Genomic DNA, 22275 nt, shown 5'->3' on the forward strand with positions numbered 1-22275 from the left:
CTGTTTGAGAGGAGGGCCCAAGGAGGTAAAACTGGAAATATTTGTATATAGCAGTAATGACTCTTCACCGTACATGACTCCTCATTTAGAAGCTTGTCATATGATAGTTCAAGTAAGTGGTCTTAACTTTTGAATTAGGGTTGTTGCAGTCAATGTGGAGAAGTCAGATTGGAGAAAGAATTAAAATTTAAAAATTGGTAATTGATTTTATAGAATTACAAAGGAAAGAGGAGTCAGGAAGAGGAAAAACTTTTAGATGCAGTGGAAGGTGATGCTGCCATACCAGACAGAAACATGGAAGGTGGTGTATGTTAAGTAAGTTGCAGGATGATAGGTGGTTGTCCTGCAGGCCTCTAGAGCTGTATGCTTGAAGTATACTCTACCAACCAGTCCTGACCCACAAACTCTAGTTGGTCTGCAAGCAGATAAGTACAGAAACAAAGAGTAATCATTAATAATAATAATAATTGGTAATCTTGGACTTCGTCAGTAGCTCAGGGATAAAGAATCTGCCTGCAATGCAGGAGACGCAGGAGACTTGGGTTCAACCCCTGGATTGGGACGATCCCCTGTAAGAGGTCTTGGCAACCCACTCCAGTATTCTTGCCTGGAGAATCCCATGGACAGAGGAGCCTGGTGGGCTGTAGTCCGTAAGTTCACAGAGTCAGATACAACTGAAGCAACTGAGCACACATCATAGTAATTCTTGTAGTGCTATGGTTTGTTCTGATTATGTTAAATCTAATAATTTTAAAGTAAGGGCTTGTATTTTGTGTGTCTTTTTAATTTTTTTGTGATTTGATTTTATTATGTTAACAGAAGTATTGACCTGTAACGGGGAAAAAATGCATAGCCCTACACTCCAGATAGTTTGGGAAACATTGCTTTGGAGTTAGGTGATTGGAACTTGAAGATCAGAGCTGTTGATAAAGTACTGAGTCCTTTCCATAGAATGATTAGTTGAGTATCTGAGATGTGAGCAAAAGGAAGACTCCAGAATAGAAGGAGGCCCAGGACTGAGCCTTGGGGAACACCCAGTGTTCTGTGGGCAGAGTTATAAGAGGAAATGTAGACAGTACAAAGTCTTAGGAATCATTGGAGAGTGGTAGTATCAAATGCCACAGAGAGTCAAGGAAAATCAGAACTGAGGTCAAGCTGGATTTGTTAAGATGTAAGTCATTGGAGGGCTTCCCTGGTGGCTAAGCGGTAAACAATCTGCCTACAGTGCAGTAGCCGCAGGAGACATGGGTTCAGTCCCTGAGTCAGGAAGATCTCCTGGAGGAGGGCACAGCAACCCACTCCAGTATTCTTAGCTGGAGAATCCCATGGACAGAGGAGCCTGGCAGGCTACAGTCCATAGGGTTTCAAAGAGTCAGACATGACTGAAGCAACTTAGCCTGGTACAGCACAAGTCATTGTGAGTGTTTAAAAGTAAACTTTTAGTGAGGTGGTTTGGTCAGATGCCAGATTTCAACAGTAATAAGAAATGTGTGATGATACAATGGATGAGGTATAAACTATCAGTTGAAAAAGTTTGATGGCAAAGCAGAAGCAAAGACTAGAATGGTAGTTACTGGGCCAAGAAAGGGAAAGCACATTTTTGTTATTCTTGTTTTTTTTTTTTTTTTTTCAGCAGGAAAACCTGAGCAACTTTAAAGGCTCCTGTCAGCCAGAGGTGTGAAAGTTGATGTGGGAAGGAGGAAGGAAGTGGCAGTGGTCTGTGGCCAGGAGTAGGAGTGGAGAGCAGAGGCCGTGGGGATGAACCTGGGAGTAGCACTGGGGGCGGGCTGAAGAGGAGCGGCACAGAGCCTAGAGAGCTGCTGGCAGGCAGCACACTGAGGGTGGCTACGGAGCAAGCATGGGAATGGAATTTGCAAATCTCAGCAGACTAAAACTGAGGAAAATACAAGGTGGGGCATTACTGTGGTCAAGCAGTGACACAGTGGAGGTGGTCACAGTTAAGAAAGCACGACTCATGAAATGGCTCAAAATTGTGACTCTGGGTTCAACCTAGGAAATTCAACTTCTTACTGTAATCAATTCCTATTGACTCCGTAAATAGGAGTATTAAATAATAATGTAATGGGAGGAAGAATAAAGTTGGGCTACTTAATCCCCAGTAATGATTAAAAGCAAAATAAAAAAATGGATTTAGGATAAAATCATTTAATTAAACTTATAGCTAAATTTAGAAACAGTCATTATTCATCTGAAGTATGAAAAAATGTTAAGTGCACTAAACATTGTAAAATTTGAAAAATGCCTAAAAATTCTGCCTGTCCCACAAATCTGTTACTGATGTCTCATTTTCATTGAATTCTCTCTTCTTTTAAGTGTTAGAGTGAGACAAAAGCTGGGCAGAGATGCAATGTCTATTGTTTGTACCCACTTCTCCCTTCCCTGACCAGATCATTCTCCCTTCACAGTCTTGAATGCAGCCCTCAGGAAGCCCCCCACCTTGGCTGTTTCCTGTGATGGGCCTCTGTCTTGTTAACCAAATGGCCTGGTTAGTCTGGAAGATTGCTCAGCAGTAGAGGCCGTGTATGCAGTGATTAGGGACACTGGAGTCCAGCTGCATGAGTTCACATGTTGGTAATCTTGGACACTTAACCTGTCTGAGGATAATGAGTAGGAGAATGGCAGATACATAGTAAGAATTCTATAAATATCAATCATTTCTTTTAAACAGATACTCTCTAATAGATGTTTTCACTCCTTTCACTAGTTTCAAGTTTTTTGTAAGTGCACTTTAAAAAAACCTGACAAATCCAGATTATTTGCCCCTGGATAGTGGCAAATCTAGAGTTTTGTTCCCTGAACAAGATGACAAAGGCCAAGGGAAGATGGCAGAATAAAGGATTATAGGAGGACATGGACAAACTTGATAAGAGAGGTATACCTACAACAGACTATGCTCTGATTGATTCATTCTTTGTTGTGTTCCATTGACATGTCTTTAATACTTTTGACACAGAAAGGTTATTTTCTAATTTTAAGATTTAGATGTTTCATTTTAAATCTTAAATTGTTGGTAGTCCCAAAACAGTTGTCAGTGTTGATGAAGACATATCTCCTTAGGAAGAATCAGATACGAAGTTCAGAAGTTAAGTAACATTTCTGCCACATTCACTGGCTGGTCTCCATGGGCAAGTATGACTCCTTTTTTGTAAAAGGAGTAGAAGAGTGAAATCTTCCTTTCTCTGTAACTGTAATGAGTTTTCCTAGGAATCCTTTTCCAATCACTGTGCTATAATTTAGTTTAAGTGGCACTTTTTTAGAAAACTGAAACAAGCTGTACTTTGCAAGCAAGTAGCATTCAAAGGGATAATTCTTTCCTCTTTGAAAATGGAGTGAAATCACTTCCAATATGATCTTTGCAACCCAATGCCTGCTGATAATGTGAACATAAACACATTAAGCACCAAAGAGGAATGGCATCTGGATGCTAAGATGTGATCAGAACAGCCAGAATAAACACAAGCTGCCATGAGGGAAGCTGAATTCCATCATACCACATCATGTTGAAGCATAATTCAGTGTAGTCATATGCTGATGTGAGTAAAGTCAGTTTTTGTTTTCAGTGTTCACATTTTAGACCTCTCTCTTCCTCACCCCTTGACTGGTTTGTTATATAAATCAAGCCACTGCTGACAGTGATTTGCTTTCTTTATCCAGGAAAATGTCTTTGCCTCTGATTCTGACTTGGCTTCACTGCATTGATCTTCATCACAAACACTTTTTATAATTCCTGCAACAACCTTAACTCTAGTTTTTGAGGGTGGTTTTTGTTTTTGTTTTTGTTTTTTTGGCATATGCTTATCACAATAGGATCTTTCATTACATGATCACAGATTATATGCAGTCACTCTTGTATGCTTCATAAAAGCATTAAGTTTAAAGAAAAGATACTATTAAAACTTGAGACCAGAGAGCACAGTTTATCTTATTTATAGTTTGGCTTAAAGATTGGTATTTAAGTTAATATCATACCACATGTGGTAATCCTGCAAAGTGCTGCATATTTTTATTTATAGTTAAGGGAATAAAGCAAAATCCCCTTTTCATTATGTTATCTTTCATTATTTACTCAGTGATAAATGACGTTGCCTCGTGTTTTGCAATGAAATGAGTTTTGCAGTGAAAGACCCCATTGTAGCATGTATTTATATGGGGCAGGGGGGTAGGCAGGTTGTTAAGAGTTATGGTTTCAGAGGGAATTTAAACTCTGAATATCCTGGTACTTTTTCAGTTAAAACATATAGGTTAATGTTGTTTTTAACACTGCATTTTTACTTTAAGTAAAAGAAAAAAGGAATGAACAAAGGGGCAAAACTTAAAATTAAAATGCTGGAAACCAGATAAAATGACTGAAGGCATGTCAGCATATCCCAAACACAGAGATTGAAATTGTACCAGGGAGAACAAGATGGCAGAGGAGTAGGTGGACGTGGAGTACGTCTCTCTCTACGGATACAGCAAGAATACTCCTTCAGACACAGAAGTGCGTGCAGAACACCAGCTGAGAGCAGACAGGAATACCTGACTAATGGAAAAGAATACATAGAACCATGCAAAACTCGGTAGGACGAAGGAACTAGGGGAAAAAACAGGAGTGTTAGTAGGCCTGGACCTGCCCTTGGAGGGTGGGGGAACTGAAGCAGGGGTCTGATCCCCACATCAGGGTAACTGAGTCAGAGGAGAAACATTTAAGGCTGAGAGTGAAACAGCTGACCTGTGGCTGCCTAAATGGAATGAGAATCAGACAGTCCTTGCCAAAGCCATACATATGTGGGCAGAAATGTGGGTCTCCTGGAAGGGAGGGGCAGCTGGGAGCTGGAGTTTAGGGATTGTGGAGCAATCCCAGTGCGAGGGCTGCTATTCACTGCGGAGAGACGGATGGAGGGAATGTGAGGGAGGAGATTGTGGTGGGAAATGCCTGTGGAGGAAAGCGAGGCAGCCATGGAAGCAAGGTGATACTGCTGAGTCACGTGTAAGGGGTGAAGCCATCACCATAGCCTCTTTCTCCACACACAAGCATTGGCAGCTGAACAATAGAGGCTGGCCCATCCAACACCTGACACACTGAACTACAGAGTAGGACCCCACCGAGGGTGCTCCTTCAGTGACTGATGTGTGAACTACAGAGTAGGTCTCCACTCAGGGTGCCCCTTTAAGTGCCTGATGCGCCGATCAACAGAGTAAGACCCCAGGCAAGGGATCCCTCTAAATGTGTGAACAGGTAGAGCTACGGAGAAAGACTGGCCAAAGAGGCCTTCTGATCACCAGCTACAAGAGGCTCGAAAAAAGACTGATAGGGCCATAACTCCTTTTGGCAGAGGCAGTTCTTGTCTCTGCACACTTGGCGCCGCCAGGGTCCCTGCAACCCAAGCAGCTGTGCCACTTTCATGCTCAACCCTCACTGGGGCAGAGCTGCCTCAGGCAAAAATCAGTCTTGCATCTACGCACGCAGGGCCGCTTCGGTCATGTCCAACTCTTTGTGGCCCTGTGGACTGTGGCCTGCCAGGCTTCTCTCTCAGGTGGTGGTCTCCAGGCAAGAATACTGTAGTGTATTGGCCAATACTGGTTGCCATACCCTTCTAGAGCACTATATTTTCTGCTCCCCTAGCCGCCAACTCCCCTGAGTACCTGGTGCTGCCAGAACCCCTGAGACCCAAGCAGCTGCACCACCTCCACACCTGGCCCTCACTGGGGCAGACCCAAGTCCTCCAGGGCAGCCTCAGGAGCAAACCCCAGTGGATGACCCACATGTAGCAATGGAAATAAAACCACAATTGAAACCCAGGGGCCATGTGGCTAAGGAAGAAGACCCAAAACCTTCCCACCATCTATATAAGCTGCAGATTAAATCCACACAATCCACTAGGCAGACTCTGTCTAGGGAATATATAAAAGGACCTTGAGAGCTCCCACAAAAGAAAATGCACTAGTTGTGATAGCTGTAGACATTGGAGGCAAGAACACACAAGAGTAGGGCCAGATTAGAATCTGAGCCTCCCCCACAGCAGGTGCAGAGACCAAGCAGTGTCGAAGGGCACCCTAGAGAGGTGAGGTGGACTGTGACTCCCAGTGAGGACAAGGACTCTGACAGCAGTGACTCAGGAAAAACATTTATTATTCTTATGTTTTGACTTGTTCTGTACATTCTTTTGGATTTTTTCTTTTTTTTCTCCTTCTGTTGTAGTTGTCAATTTATTGGCACTATGAAATCTGATTAAGCTTTTGAGCTTTTTTTTTTCATTCACACTTTTCATTGTTGTTATAAACTTCTGCCTCTATGTTGGGCTTTTGCAGTTCTGTGGAGTTCTCCTTTTTTTTTTCCTCTCTTTTTTTTTAATTTTAATTTTTTGAAATCTATTATTATTTTTTCTACATTTATTCCTTTGTTTACTTTCCCCACTGTTCTTTTCCCTTTACAGTTAATCTTTAATGTATATAAATCTTCCTTATCTACCTCTATTTAACTTTGCATATCTATTTTTCCTTTCTTTTCTTTCTTTCCTCTCAACATATTTCTTAGTTTTTGTTTCATTGCTTTCTTCCCCACTTGGCACCTTGCTTTACTTTTGTTTTCTAGTTTGTGCTTTTGTTAATTTTGTTCTTAACGGGTAGATATAATTTTTGGTTTCCTTTGTTTGCTGAGTCAATCTATTGTACTTAATTTTTGTTGGACTGTTTTGATTTTGCTAATGGGTGTATATGTATATGTGTATATTCCACTATTTTAATTATTATTTGCTTGATTTTATAACTGCCATTTGTGTGGTGTTCATCTTTGGTTTCTCGTTTTGGGGTATTTGTTTTAATCTCACTTAATGCCATAAGAAACCACTTAGGGAATCTTCGTTCCTGACCAGAGATTAAGCTCTGAGCCTTTGGAGTGGGAGCACTGACTCCAAGACCCTTGACTATGAGAGAACTAACCCTAGGGAGTATCAAATAGTGAGAACTCACACACAGGAAACCACTTGAATACAAGACCCAGCATCACCCAACCACCAGTAGCGCCCTGTGCAGGATGTCTCATCTAAACAACAAACAAAACAAAAGTACAAACCCAATCATCAGCAGACAGGATTACCACCTCACTCAGCCTTGCCCATCAGAGGAAAAACAACAAAAAACTCAGTACAAATCTCACTCTGTATGAAGCTTACACAAACTAAGGGACCAACCTTAGGGCAGAAACCAAAAGGAAGAAAGAATTCAACCTTGAAGCCTGGGAAAAGGAGACCTCAAACACAATAAGTAAAATAATAATAATAATGAAAAGCAGAGAAGTACTACACAAATGAAGGAACAAACTAGAAACACAGAAGTCCAAATAAATGAAGAGGAAATAGGCAAACTACCTGAAAAAGAACTCAGAATAATGATAGTAAAGATGATCAAAAACCTTGAAAACAGAATGGAGAAAATGCAAGAATCAATTAACAAAGACCTAGAAGAATTAAATAATAAATTTAGAGACAAACAACCCAATTACTGAAATTAAAAATACTCTGGAAGGAATCAATAGCAGAATATCTGAAGCAGAAGAACGAATCAGTGAGCTCTAAGATAAAATGGTGGAAATAACTTCTGAAGAGCAGAATAAAGTAAAAAGAATGAAAAGAACTGAGGGTAGTCTCAGAGACCTCTGGGACAATATCAAATGCATCAACATTTGAATTATAGGGGTCCCAGAAGAAGAAGACATAAAGAAAGGGTATGAGAAAATTTTTGAAGAGAGTATAGTTGAAATTTTCCCCAACATGGAAAACGAAATAGTCAGTCAAGTTTAAGAGGATAAAACAGAGTTCCATACAGGATAAACCCAAGGAGAAACACGCCAAGACACATGCTCATCAAACTAACAAAGACTAAGCACAAATAAAAAGTATATTAAAAGCAGCAAGGGAGAAGCAACAAGTATCATACAAGGGAAACTTCATACATTTAACAGCAGAAACTGCAGGCCAGAAGGGAATGGCAGGATATATTTAAAGTAGTGAAAGGGAAAAATCTACAACCAAGATTACTGTACCCAGCAAGGATCTCATTCAAAACTGGTGGAGAAATAAAAAGCTTTTCAGACAAGCAAAAGTTAAAAAATTGTACCAGAGATGATGGTGATCTTTTGATTGGCTAGTTCAGCTGTTTAAAAATTGCTTCAACTTTAAAAGTTTATTAACTGTTAAGAACAAGTGATTTCTATTAAACTGAGGAGACATGAAAATAAGGAGCTGAAAGAAAAGTTCTGAGGGAGTGGATAGTTTAATAGCTGCTCAAACCTTTGAGTAGAAAACCAGTTCCATGCTATGCCCATTTGTCCAATATTCATAAGAATTTATACTTGATTAAGGAAAGAGCTAGATATTTTGGAGGAAAGGTTATACTTTTAAAATATATTTGTTTTGAAATAAAATGTTTAAAAAGACAAATGAGGGGAAATACCAATTTTGAATAAAATAGAAATTAACTCAAGCTTCACTCATTCAGAATTTTAGATAATTTAACCAGAAATGGGCTGCCATTTTGCAAAGTATAAAAATAAGGACTTCCTAACAAATTATAAGATTTTAGGACTAATGTGGTTGAGGCAGATGTGCTTTGCCTCCAATTCATTGAGCACTTGAAAGCTATAACTCTGTTGTTTTCTGGGCCTCCATTGTTTCTGATAAGTCAAGTGACATTCTGATGGGAGGCCATCTATCATTTGTGTTATTGTCCCCCCTGAATGTCATATTATTTTGGTCTGGCCTCTTACAGTTTTTTTTTATTTTTTGGTTCTCAGCAGTTCCACTATAATATGCTTAGGTGTGGTTTTCTTTGCATTTATCCTGTTTTAGATATATATAACTCACATTTTCTTTATCTGTTTATCCATCAGTGGGCACTTAGGTTGTTTCTATATCTTCAGTTCAGTTCAGTCGCTCAGTCGTGTCTGACTCTTTGCGACCCCATGAATCACAGCACGCCAGGCCTCCCTGTCCATCACCAACTCCCGGAGTTCACTCAGACTCACGCTAACATATATAAGGGTGCAGTGAATGTGGGGGGTTGCATATATCTTTTCAAATTAGTGTTTTTGTTTTCTTTGCATAAGTACCCAGAATTGGAATACCTGGATCATATGGTAGTTCTAAATTTTTTGAGAAGCTCCATACTGTTTTTCATAGTGCTAGTACTGATTTACATTCCCACTAACAGTGTAGGAAAGATCCCACTTCTCCACAACCTCTTCAGAAACACTTGTTATTCCTTGTTATTTTGATAATAGTCATTCTGACAGGTGTAAGACCGTACTTCACTGTGGTTTTGATTTGGATTTGCTTGAACTGGTGATGTTGAACATGTTTCCATCTGCTTTTTGGCCATCTACCTGTCTTTTTTTTGAAAAATGTCTACAGATGCCCTGTCCAATTTTTAATCACCATTTTTGTTTTTATTGAGTTAGATGAGTTCTTTATATATTTTGAATATTAGCCCTTTGTTGGGTATATGATTTACAAACAAGTTCTCCCATACAGTAGGTTGCCTTTTTGTTTTACTGGTGGTTTCCTTTGCTCTGCAGAAATTTTTAGTGTGTTGTAGTCCCATTTGTTTATTTTTGCTTTGGAGTCAAATTTTTAAAAAAAATTTCAAAGAATGATGCCAAGGAGCCTACCACCTGTGTTTTCTTTTAAGAGTTCTATGCTTTCTCAACTTATATTCAAGTCTTTAATCTGTTTTGAGTTAATTTTTTGTATATGGTGTAAGGTAGTGGTCCAGTTTCTTTGGCATGTGACTGTCCAGTTTTCCTAATACCACTTATGGAAAAGTATTTTCAGTGTTTTTGTATTATATGTATGTTGTATATTTCTAGCTCCGTTGTCATAAATTAGCATATGTGTGTTTGTTTTTTTTTTTCTGGACTTTTTATTCTCTTCCATTGATCTATGTTTCTGTTTTTATGCCTGTATTATACTGTTTGGATTACTATAGCTTTGTAGTATTGTTTGAAATCAGGAAGCATGGTACTTCCAGCTTTGTTATTTTTTCTCAAGATTGCTTTAGCTATTCATGGTTTTGTAGTTCCATAAATTTTAGAATTGTATGTTCTCAGTTCATTTCAGTTCAGCCGCTCAGTCATGTCCAACTCTTTCTGCCCCATGAACCGCAGCACACCAGGCCTCCCTGTCCATCACCAACTCCTGGAGCTTACTCAAACTCATATCCATTGAGCCAGTGATGCCATCCAACTATCTCATCCTCTGTTGTCCCCTTCTCCTCCTGCCTTCAAACTTTCCCAGTATCAGGGTCTTCTCAAATGAGTCAGCTCTTTGCATCAGGTGGCCAAAGTATTGGAGTTTCAGCTTCAACATCAGTCCTTCCAATGAACATTCAGGACTGATTTCCTTTAGGATGGACTCGTTGGATCTCCTTGCAGTCAAAGGGACTCTTCAAGAGTCTTCTCCAACACCACAGTTCAAAAGCATCAATTCTTTGGTGCTCAGCATTCTTTATAGTCCAACTCTCACATCCATACATGACTACTGGAAAAACCATAGCCTTGACTAGACGGACCTTTGTTGGCAAAATAATATCTCTGTTTTTTAATATGCTCTCTAGGTTGGTCATAACTTTTCTTCCAATGAGTAAGCGTCCTTTAATTTCATGGCTGCAGTCACCATCTACAGTGATTTTGGAGCCCCGAAAACTAAAGTCTGACACTGTTTCCACTGTTTCTCCATCTATTTGCCATGAAGAGATGGGACCGGATGCCATGATCTTCGTTTTCTGAATGTTGAGCTTTAATCCAACTTTTTCACTCTACTCTTTCACTTTCATCAAGAGGCTCTTTAGTTCTTCACTTTCTGCCATAAGGGTGGTGTCATCTGCCTATCTGAGGTTATTGATATTTCTTCTGGCAATCTTGATTCCAGCTTGTGCTTCATCCACCCCAGCGTTTCTCATGATGCACTCTGCATATAAGTTAAATAAGCAGGGTGACAATATACAGCCTTGACGAACTCCTTTTCCTATTTGGAACCAGTCTGTTGTTCCATGTCCAGTTCTAACTGTTGCTTCTTGACCTGCATACAGATTTCTCAAGAGGCAGGTCAGGTGGTCTGGTCTTTCCCTCTCTTTCAGAATTTTCCACAGATTATTTCTGCATAGTCAAAGGCTTTGGCATAGTCAATAAAGCAGAAATAGATGTTTTTCTGGAACTCTCTTGCTTTTTTGATGATCCATTGGATATTAGCAATTTTATCTCTGGTTTATCTGCCTTTTCTAAAACCAAAAAGTGCAATTTTGATAGGGATTGCATTGAATTCTTAGATTGTTTTGGGGGGGGTATGGGTACTTTAGCAAAAGTATTTCAGTCCTTGAGTATGGACTATCTTTCCATTTGTTTATGACTTCTGTTTCTTTAATCAGAGTCTTATAGTTCATAATGTTTAGGTTTTTCACCTCCTTGGTCAAATATATTCCTTTTTTTTTCTTTTTGATGCAATTATAAATGGAATTGTGTTCTTCTCTTTCTGATAGTTTGTTTTTACTGTATAGAAAGGCCACACATTTCTGTATATTAATTTTGTATTCTGCAACTTTATTGAGTTCATTTGTACTTCTGAAAGTTTTTTGGTGGAGTCTTTTGAGTTTTTTCTATATGGAGTATGTCATCTGCAAATAGTGACTGTTTTACATCTTATGTGGATGTCTTTTTTTTTTTTTTTTTCCCTTGCCTAATTGCTAGGGCTAATACTAAGTTAAATAAAAGTTCCAAAAGTAGGCATCCTTATGTTGTTGCTGATCTTAGAGGAACAGCTTTCAGGTTTTCATTGTTAAGTATGATGTTAACTGCAGGTTTGTCCTATATGACCTTTATTGTGTTGAGGTATGTATCTTATATCCCCATTTTGTTGAGAGTTTTTAATCCTAAATGGATGCTCAATTTTGTCAGATGATTTTCTGCATTTAGTAGGATGAGTATATGATTTTTATCTTTAATTTTGTTAATTGATATATCCCTTTGATGTGCTATGTTGAATCATCCTTGGATCTCTGGAATAAATCCTACTTAATGATAGTGTAATGTCTTTTTAGTGTATTGTTGGACTCAGGTTGTTAATATTTTGTTGAGGATTTTTGCATCTATGTTCACTGGGGATCAGTTCAGTTCAGTCGCTCAGTCGTGTCTGACTCTTTGTGACCCCAGGATATTAACCTGTAATTTTCTTTTCTTTTCCTTGTGTCCTTGTCTGGCTTTGGTATCAGGGTAATGCTGGCCTCATAAAATGAATTTGGAAGTGTTCCCTCCTCTTCAGTTTTCTGGAACAACTTTGAGAAAGATATGATTAACTCTTCTTTGAATGTTTGGTAGAATTCACCATTGAAGCCATCTGGTTCTGGACTGTTTGTTGGGAGATTTTTGTTTACTGCTTCAGTTGGCAATGGCCACCCACTCCAGTTCTCTTGCCTGGAGAATCCCATGGACAGAGGAGCCTGGTAGGCTGCAGTCCATGGGGTCGCAAAGAGTCAGGCACGACTGAGTGACTTCACTTTCACTTTTCCCTTTCATGCATTGGAGAAGGAAATGGCAACCCACTCCAGTGTTCTTGCCTGGAGAATCCCAGGGACAGGGGAGCCTGGTGGGCTGCTGTCTGTGGGGTCGCACAGAGTCGGACACGACTGAAGTGATGTAGCAGTCAGCTGCCTTAATAGTAATTGGTCTATTCAGGTTTTTAATTTTTTCATGATTCAGTGTTGGAAGACTATATGTTTCTAGGAATTTATATATATTTTTTATGTTGTCCAGTTTGTTGGTATATAATTGTTTATATCAAGTCTCTTATGATCCTTTGTATTTTTGTGGTATCAGTTGTAACTTCTCCTCTTTCATTTCTGATTTTATTTATATGAACTTTCTTTTTTCCTTAGTGAATCTAGCTAAAGTTTGTAAATTTTGTTTGTCTTTGCTGAGTTTTCCTTTTAGTTTAGTTATTATAATATTTATGTCCTAATTATAATTCTGATAGCTGCTTTCAGGTCCTTGTCTGCTAATTCTAATATTTTGGTCCACTCAAGTCAATTTTCCTTGATTGCTTTTTCTTTGAATTTGGGTCATATTTTCTTGTTTCTTTGTATGCCTGATAATTTTGGATTTCAACTTGGACATTGTGTTATATTTCATAGAAACTCTGGATTTCTTGGGTTCCTCTAAGCAGTATTAAATGTTTTATCTTAGCACAGTTAACCTGGCTGAACTCAGACTTCTGACTTTATTTTCCCTGCAATAGGCGGCAGTAGAAATCTGTTTAGTTCAGTTCATTTAGCATAAGGGGAATGTTTGGTTTGCCCCAAACACAGGGTCATTTAGAAAATTGGGCAGTTTATATGTAGAATATGAGGCTCTCGTCTTTCCTGAAGTTTTCCTTCTTTATTTTCAAGCTGCTGAGTCATTTCTGAACTCTGTCGTCTGATCGTAAACCAGTGAGACTGTGGAGTTCAGTTTGAATTTTAGTTGCTCTGCCTAGCACCAAGTAGGGCCTACTGCCTGATGGAAAACGGTGAAACAGGAAACTCAGTGCCATTCTCTTCTCCCAGGTGTCAATTCCCTACAGTTCCTGTCAGCTTTTTGCTTATTCCCGTCTTGTTGTGTTGTTCAGTTGCTCAGTCAAGTACAACTGTTTGCAACACACACCAAGCTTCCCTGCCCTTTACTGCCTCCTGGAGCTTGCTCAGACTCATGTTCATTGAGTTGGTGCTGCCATCCAACCATCTCATCCTCTGTTGTCCCCTTCTCCTCCTGCCTTCAATCTTTCCCAGCATCAAGGTCTTTTCCAATTAGTTGGCTCTTCACATCAGGTGGCCAAAGTATTGGAGCTTCAGCTTCAGCATCAGTCCTTGCAATGAATATTCAGGGTTGATTTCCTTTAGGATTGGCTGGTTTGATCTCCTTACTGTCCCAGGGACTCTTAAGAGTCTTCTCCAGCACCATCAATTTTTTAGCACTCTACCTTCTTTATGGTTGAACACACACATCCATACATGAATACTGGAAAAACCATAGGTCTGACTGCACGGACCTTTGTCCATAAAGTGATGTCTTTACTTTTTAGCACTCTTTCTACATTTGTCATAGCTTTCCTTCCAAGGAGCAAACGTCTTTTGATTTCATGGCTGCAGTCTCCATCCGCAGTGATTTTAGAGCCCAAGAAAACAAAGTCTGTCACTATTTCCATTTTCCCCCCCATCTATTTGCCATAAACTGATGGAACTAGATGCCATGATCTTAGTTTTTTGAATGTTGAGTTTTAAGCCAGCCTTTTCACTCTCCTCTTTCAGCCTCATCAAAAGGCTCTTTATTTGCTCTTTGCTTTCTGCCATTAGGGTGGTGTTATCTGCATATGTGAGGTTGTTATTTCTCCTGGCAATCTTAATTCCAGCTTGTGCTTTATCCAGTCCAGCATTTCTCATGATGGACTCTGCATATATGTTAAATAAGCAGGATGACAATATACAGCCTTGATGTACTCCTTTCCCAATTTTGAACCAATCCATTGTTTCATGTCCAGTTCTAACTGTTGCTTCTTGACCTGCATACAGGTTTCTCAGGAGGCAGGTAAGGTGGTCTGGTATTCCTATCTCTTTAAGAATTTTCCACAATTCATTGTGATCCACATAGTCAAAGGCTTTAGCATAGTCAATGAAGCAGAAGTAGATGTTTTTCTGGAATTACGTTGCATTTTCTATGATTCAGTGGATGTTGGAAATTTGATCTCTGGTTCTTCTGCCTTTTCTAAAAGCAGCTTGTACATCTGGACATTTTCAGTTCGCGTACTATTGAAGCCTACCTTGAAGGATTTTGAGCATTACTCTGCTAGCATGTGAAATGAGTATAATTGTTCATTAGTTTGAACATTCTCTGGCATTGTCCTTCTTTGGGATTGGAATGAAAACTGACGTTTTTCAGTCCTGTGGCCAGTGTTGAGTTTTCCAAATTTGCTGACATATTGAGTGCAACACTTTAACAGCATCATTATTTAGGATTGTAAATAACTCAGCTGAAATTCCGTCATCTCTACTACCTTTGTTTGTAGGAATGCTTCCTAAGGCCCACTTGACTTCCCACTCCAGAATGTCTGGCTCTAGGTGAGTGACCACACCATCGTGGTTATTTTGGTTATTACAACCTTGTATTCTTGCGACCTCTTTTTAGTATTTTCTGCTTCTGTTAGGTCCATGCTGTTTCTGTCCTTTATTGTGTCCATCTTTGCATGAAATGTTCCCTTGGTATTTCTAATTTTCTTGAAGAGATCTCTAGTCTTTCCCATTCTATTGTTTTCCTCTGTTTCTTTGCATTCTTCAATTAAGAAGTCTTTCTTTTTCAAAAAAAATCATTATGATTTATTTAAAGCAATATTAACTTTTTTTTTTTTTTTTACTTTACAATATTGTATTGGTTTTGCCATATATCAACATGAATCTGCCACGGGTGTACACGTGTTCCCAATCCTGAACCCCCCTCCCACCTCCCTCCCCATACCATCCCTCTGGGTCATCCCAGTGAGATGAGAAGGCTTTCTTATCTCTCCTTGCTATGCTTTGAAACTCTGCATTCAGATGGATATATCTTTCCTTTTTTCCTTTGCTCAGCTATTTGTAAGGCCTCCTCAGACAACCATTTTACCTTGTTGCATTTCTTTTTCTTGGGAATGGTTTTGGTCACTGCTTCCTGCACAGTGTTACAAACTTCTATCCATATTTCTTCAGTCACTCTCTATCAGATCTAATCCCTTGAATCTGTTTGTCACTTCCACTGTATAATCATATGGGATTTGATTTAGGTCATACCTGGATGGCCTGGTGGTTTTCTTTACTTCAATTTAAGTCTGAATTTTGCAATAAGGAACTCCTGGTCTGAGCTACAGTCAGCTCCCAGTCTTGTTTTTGCTGACTGTGTAGAACTTCGCCATCTCTGGCTCCAAAGAATATACTCAATCTGATTTTGATATTGACCATCTGGTGATGTCCATGTGTAGAGTCATCTCTTGTGATGTTGGAAGAGGGTGTTTGGTATGACCAGTGCATTCTGTTGGCAAAACTCTGTTAGCCTTTGCCCTGCTTAATTTTGTACTTCAAGGCCAAACTTGCCTGTTATTCCAGGTATCTCTTGACTTCCTGCTTTTGCATTCCAGTCCCCTATGATGAAAAGGACATCTTTTTTTGGTGTTACTTCTAGAAGGTCTTATATGTCTTCACAGAACCATTCAACTTCATCTTCTCCGGTATTTGTGGTTGGGACATAAACTTGGATTACTGTAATGTTGAATGGTTTACCTTGGAAATGAACCAAAATTGTTCTGTTGTTTTTGAGATTGCACCCAAGCACTGCATTTTGGACTGTTTTGTTGACTATGAGGGCTACTCCATTTCTTCGAAGAGATTCTTGCCCACTGTAGTAGATATAATGGTCCTCTGAATTAAATTCACCCTTTCTGGTCCATTTTAGTTCACTGATTCCAAAAATGTCAATGTTCATTATTGCCATCTCCTGTTTGAACACTTCCAATTTACCTTGATTCATTGATCTAACATTCCAGGTTCCTATGCAACACTGTTCTTTACAGCATCGGACTTTACTTTCACCTCCATACACATTCAGAACTGTGTGTTGTTTCCACTTTGGTTCAGCCTTTTCATTTTTTCTGGAGTTATTTCTCCAGTCTTCCCCAGTAGCATATTGGACATCTACTGACCTGGGAGGTTCATCTTTCAGTGTCATTTCTTTTTACCTTTTCATACTGTTCATGGGGTTCTCAATGCAAGAACGCTGAAGTGGTTTGCCATTCCCTTCTCCAGTGGACCACCTTTTGTGAGAGCTCTCCCTCATGACCCAGCCATCTTGGGTGGCCCCCGTGGCATGGCTCATAGTTTCATTGAGTTACACAAGTCTATGATCCTATAATCAGTTTGGTTAGCTTTCTGTGATTGTGGTTTCCATTCTGTCTGCCCTCTGACGGATGTGGATAAGAGGCTTGTGCAAGTTTCTTAATGGGAGAAACTGACTGTGTGGAAAGCTGGGTCTTGCTCTGGTGGGCAGTGCCATGCAGAGTAAATATTTTATCCAGTTACCTGCTGATGTGTGGGCCTGTGTTCCCTGAGTAGTAGTAGTTTGGCCTGAGATGGCCCATCCTGGAGTCTGTAGTCTCTATGTTTGGCCTAATGGTGACCTCCTCCAGGAGGACTTATGACAACATGTTGCACCTCCTAGGAATGCTACTTCCAGTGCCCTGACCCCATGTCAGGCCACTGTCTACCCACGCCTCCACCAGAGACTCCCAAACACTCTCAGCCAAAATCTGGCTCAGTCTCTTATGGGGTCACTGCTCCTTTCTCCTGGGTCCTGGTGCACACAAGATTTTGTTTGTGCCCTCCAAGAGTCTCTGTTTCCCCAGTCCTGTGGAAATTCTGTAATCAAATCCCACTAACCTTCAAAGTCAGATTCCCTGGGGATTCCCAGTCACATGTGCCTTTAGATTTTTGTTGTTGTTGTCTAGAGCTTCTAAGTGCTTTGAATGGGAGGATTGGTCTGATATAAGCTACTCCACTATTATCCCATTCATTTGGGAGGAAGAATAATTAAATAATCACACAAACAGATATAAAGCTAAAACTTCTTTGTGTTGTGAAGAAGTGCACAGTGCCATGAGATTTAATAATAGGGGAATTTGACTTAATCAGTGAGATAAGGAAAGATGTTGTAGGAAAAATGAGAGTTACTTAGACAAAGAAAATATTGAAGATGATTCCACATATTTGTTGAATGAATAAATTTATAATCCAGATTTCTCTGTATCTTGGCTTCTTTCTTTGCACATATTCTTTTTAAAAGAAGTTTATTGGAATATAGTTGATTTACAATTTTTTGTTATTTTCATGTATACAGCAAAGGAAATCAGTTATGTTTATATATATATCCACTCTTCTTTAATTTTTAAAAAATGTATTTTATTTCTTAAAGTCTTTATTGAATTTGTTACAATAATGTTTCTGTTTTATGTTTTGATTTTTGACCCCAAGGCTTGTGGGATCTTAACTCCCCTATCAGGGATCCAACTCATATCCTTTGCATTGAAAAGTGAAGTCTTAACTGCTAGATCACCAGGAAAGTGCCTATCCAATGTTTTTTAAGATTTTTTCTTTTCCCCATATAGACCATTACAGAGTATTGAGTAGAGTTCCCTATCTTTGCACATATGTTTATCCTTTCGATCTTTAATCATCTCTCTAGGCTTCTGTGATGATTAATGGGTATCTGTAATTTGGTGCTTTTAGTATTATTCAGTGAACCATGTCCTTCATGAAAACTTCTCGAGACAAAGGACTTGTGTGTATGGACTATTTAAGTGGTATAGCTGGGTCCATGGCCTTCTGTATGATTCACTGAGTTAAAAGGAAGTCCCCCTCCCAATACCAGGTGTTTAGATATTCTGGATGAAAATAATAACATACACATGTATACACAGACACACAAATGAAAATTCGAAACCAAGAAAGTTATCTTAGTTGACCAAAATGGAGAGAAAATGTAAAGTCAGTATGATGAATAGATGAATAGGAGCCTAACCTAAGAGACTCTCACAGGAGAACAGATATAGGCCTTAATAGCTAGCTGGGGAGTGGGGGCGGTGGGGTGGTATAAGCAGTAGGGGAGCCTGATCTCCACCAAGGAAGGGATACCCAGCCATGAACTCAGTATATGTGGAGAACAAAAACTGAATTATTTGCCTAAAGCCAGAAGCCATGATAGGGAGATCCTTATATTTGGTGGCGAAAGAAAGTTCTGTTACACTGTTCCAAAAGAGAGGCAAGGAAATCTGCTGTCTACTTCCCATATATGGGAAGAATTCCTGAGTCCTCCAACTAAAGGAGCAGACTGTATCTATCTTGTGCAAGCCAAGTAAAAATAAATCCACATTTAGATATATTGAAGGAAACTGTAGAAACCCAAAGATAATAAAGGACATAAAAGCTTCTAGGGAGGAAAAACAGACACATATCAAGAAATGCAGATTAATTACAAACTTCTTATCAGAAAAAAGATGTCAGAATATAGTAAGTAATATGGTTAAAGTGCTAAGTGAAAATAACTGTCACTTAAATGATCATATAATAGTGAGGATATGTTAAGGACATTTTCAAACATACAAGTGTTGAAAGAGTTTACCACTCCTAGACTCGTCCTTAAAGAATTACTAAAGGTATACTTAAGTAAAAAGGAAATTGGCAAATTTTATTTTCTAAAAGGGGTCATAACAGGATCTACCATTTTACTTGCTGTTCTCCAGTGTGACCTAACCACTCCCCACATAAAGAGATGGAGCTGAATTCCCACTTCTTGACTGTGGACTGGCCATATGACACTTTTTCAAAACCGATAGCATGTGGTGGAAATAATACCACATTGACTTTTGAGGCTAGATGAGAAAATTCATTCAGCTTTCAACTGGTTCTTTGGGATGTTTGCTCTGGAGGCTGCCAGCTGCCATGTAAGGTTTCTGACTATTCTGAGATTTTCATGTTTGAGAGATATTTTGTAACCACTCTGATCATCAGACCTCCCAGACAAGCCTATTCTCCACTGAGTGCCATAGTCAAATTCCTAAGATTCAGAAAAATGGTCTGAGTAATATATATGGTGTAGAGTAAATGTATTTTATATTTATAAAGAATGTAATAAAATGGTTGCTATTTGAAGCATAAAATTTTGGGTTAATTTGTCATGTAGCAGTAGTAACGGGAGTAAAATTGAACCCTGAAAGAGGAGTGGAATGTAGGAATCCATCATGGCACGGAAACTTGTGAACAAAGAAGTATTGACTTTTTCCTAAGTTGGATGAGGGTTAAAAACAATGTCATAGTAAGATAGTAGGAACAATAATATGGAAGCTGAAATAGAGTAGGGAAGATGAAGGACTCAGGATAAGACTTTCTAGGGTCCTTTTATTTTTCAGAGATTGACTTCATGTAGTCATATTCAAGAAGAGAAACTGTTAGTCAATCAGTAGTGTCTGACTATTTGCCACCCTATGGACTGTAGCCCACCAGGACCCTCTGTCCATGGATTCTCCAGGCAAGAATACTGGAGTGGGTTGCCATTCCCTTCTCCAGGGGATTTTCCCAACCCAGGGATCAAACCTGGGTCTCCTGCATTGCATGCTGATTCTTCACATATTCAAGAAAAGAAATAGATTGTATAAGCTATGAAACAGTAGAGGGAAAAAGAGAATTCAGAAAAATTCAAAAAGTAGAAAAGTAAAAGCTAAGAAATAAAATCATGTTAAATAGAAAACACAAAATAAGTTGGTTGAGATTACTGCTGTTATAATCATGATAAATATAAAATTAATTTCAGTTGTTAAAAATGACTGTGTATTTTTAAAAATACAGCCCAACATTGCTTAAAAAAGGTACTCATGGCAAAACAACTCAGAGAAGTGAAAAATAAAAGTATATAGCAGATATGTCAGTGTCTCAGGAAAAAAAAATTTTTTTTAATGCATGTGCGACAGTATTGATATTAGGCAAAATAAAATTTTAGATGCTTTGCCCAGGAAACACTTGCATGGATGTACAAGGAGTCATGTTCAAGGATGTTCATTGTAACATTGTAATAATAAAAAGTTTAAAAGAACTTAAATATCGATCAGTATGGAAATGTGTGGATAAATTGTGGAGTATTCATAATAGGAACGGCAAACAGCAATTAACTAAGCTAGATTTATTTCCATTTGCATGGCTATAGTTCACAACTATTGAGTGAAAGAAATAAGTTGCAAAATAATATGTTAGCATGACATTTCTAACATAATACATTTGTACTTCTAGTTCAGTTCAGTTGCTCAGTCGTGTCCCACTCTTTGCAACTCCTTTCCCTATTTGGAAATAGTCTGTTCCATGTACAGTTCTAACTGTTGCTTCTTGACCTGCATACAGATTTCTCAGGAGGTTGGTCAGGTGGTCTGGTATTCCCGTCTCTTGAATTTTCCATGGTTTGTTGCGATCCACACAGTCAAAGGCTTTGGCATAGTCAATAAAGCAGAAGTAGGTGTTTTTCTTTTTCAATGATCCAGCAGATATTGGCAATTTTATCTCTGGTTCCTCTGCCTTTTCTAAAACCAGCTTGAACATCTGGAAGTTCACGGTTCATGTACTGTTGAAGCCTGGCTTGGAGAATTTTGAGCATTACTTTGCTAGCATGTGAAATGAGTGCAATTGTGCGGTAGTTTGAGCATTCTTTGGCATTGCCTTTCTTTGGGATTGGAATGAAAACTGAACTTTTCAAGTCCTGTGGCCTGCTGAGTTTTCCAAATTTGCTGGCATATTGGGTATAGGACTTTCACAGCATCATCTTTTAGGATTTGAAATAGCTCAACTGGAATTCCATCACCTCCACTAGCTTTGTTCGTAGTGAAACTTCCTAAGGCCACCTTGGCTTTGCATTCCAGGATGTCTGGCTCTAGGTGATGATCACACCATCATGATTATCTGGGTTGTGAAGACCTTTTTTGTTTAATTCTTCTGTTTATTCTTGCCACCTCTTCTTAATATCTTCTGCTTCTGTTAGGTTCATACCATTTGTCCTTTATTGTACCCATCTTTGAATGAAGTGTTCTCTTGGTATCTCTAGTTTTCTTGAAGAGATCTCTAGTCTTTTCCATTCTATTGTTTTCTTCTGTTTCTTTGCACTGATTGCTGAGGAAGGCTTTCTTATCTCTCCTTGCTATTCTTTGGAACTCTGCATTCAAATGGGTATATCTTTCCTTTTCTCCTTTGCCTTTCGCTTCTCTTCTTTTCATAGCTATTTGTAAGCCCTCCTCAGACAGCCATTTTGTTTTTTTGCATTTCTTTTTCTTGGGGATGGTCTTGATCACTGCCTCCTGTACAATGTCACGAACCTCCATCAATAATACTTCAGACACTCTGTCTATCAGATCTAATCCCTTGAATCTATTTGTCACTTCCACTGTATAATCATAAGGGATTTGATGTAGGTCATACCTGAATGGTCTAGTGGTTTTCCCTACTTCCTTCAATCTAAGTCTGAATTTGGCAATCAGGAGTTCATGATCTGAGCCACAGTCAGCTCCTGGTCTTTTTTTGCTGACTGTATAGAGCTTCTCCATCTTTGGCTGCAAAGAATATAATCAATCTGATTTGAGTATTGACCATCTGGTGATGTCTGTGTGTAGAGTCTTCTGTTGTGTTGTTGGAAGACGGTGTTTG

At 39.1% G+C, this 22275-nt stretch overlaps 1 protein-coding gene and 1 long non-coding RNA gene across 13 annotated transcripts in view; one reads left to right on the forward strand and one right to left on the reverse strand.

Moving 5' to 3' along the window:
• LOC123332916 overlaps positions 1-22275 on the reverse strand; it is a 70189-nt gene that overhangs the window by 34110 nt on the left and 13804 nt on the right. The window contains exon 2 of the long non-coding RNA XR_006550084.2: positions 17319-17324. This is a non-coding gene — a long non-coding RNA (uncharacterized LOC123332916). The remainder of the gene's footprint in view (positions 1-17318; positions 17325-22275) is intronic.
• AOPEP (aminopeptidase O (putative)) overlaps positions 1-22275 on the forward strand; it is a 423192-nt gene that overhangs the window by 33494 nt on the left and 367423 nt on the right. For 11 of the 12 annotated variants that reach the window (XM_044940256.2, XM_044940257.2, XM_044940259.2 and 8 more), the window contains exon 2: positions 15087-15138. The exons of the other annotated variant lie outside the window; for it this stretch is intronic. The gene's annotated coding sequence lies outside the window, so the exon portion shown is untranslated. The remainder of the gene's footprint in view (positions 1-15086; positions 15139-22275) is intronic. 12 annotated transcript variants of the gene reach the window in all.

The sequence above is a fragment of the Bubalus bubalis genome, chromosome 3, assembly GCF_019923935.1.
Source record: "Bubalus bubalis isolate 160015118507 breed Murrah chromosome 3, NDDB_SH_1, whole genome shotgun sequence".
In the NCBI taxonomy this organism is placed as follows: Eukaryota; Metazoa; Chordata; class Mammalia; order Artiodactyla; family Bovidae; genus Bubalus; species Bubalus bubalis.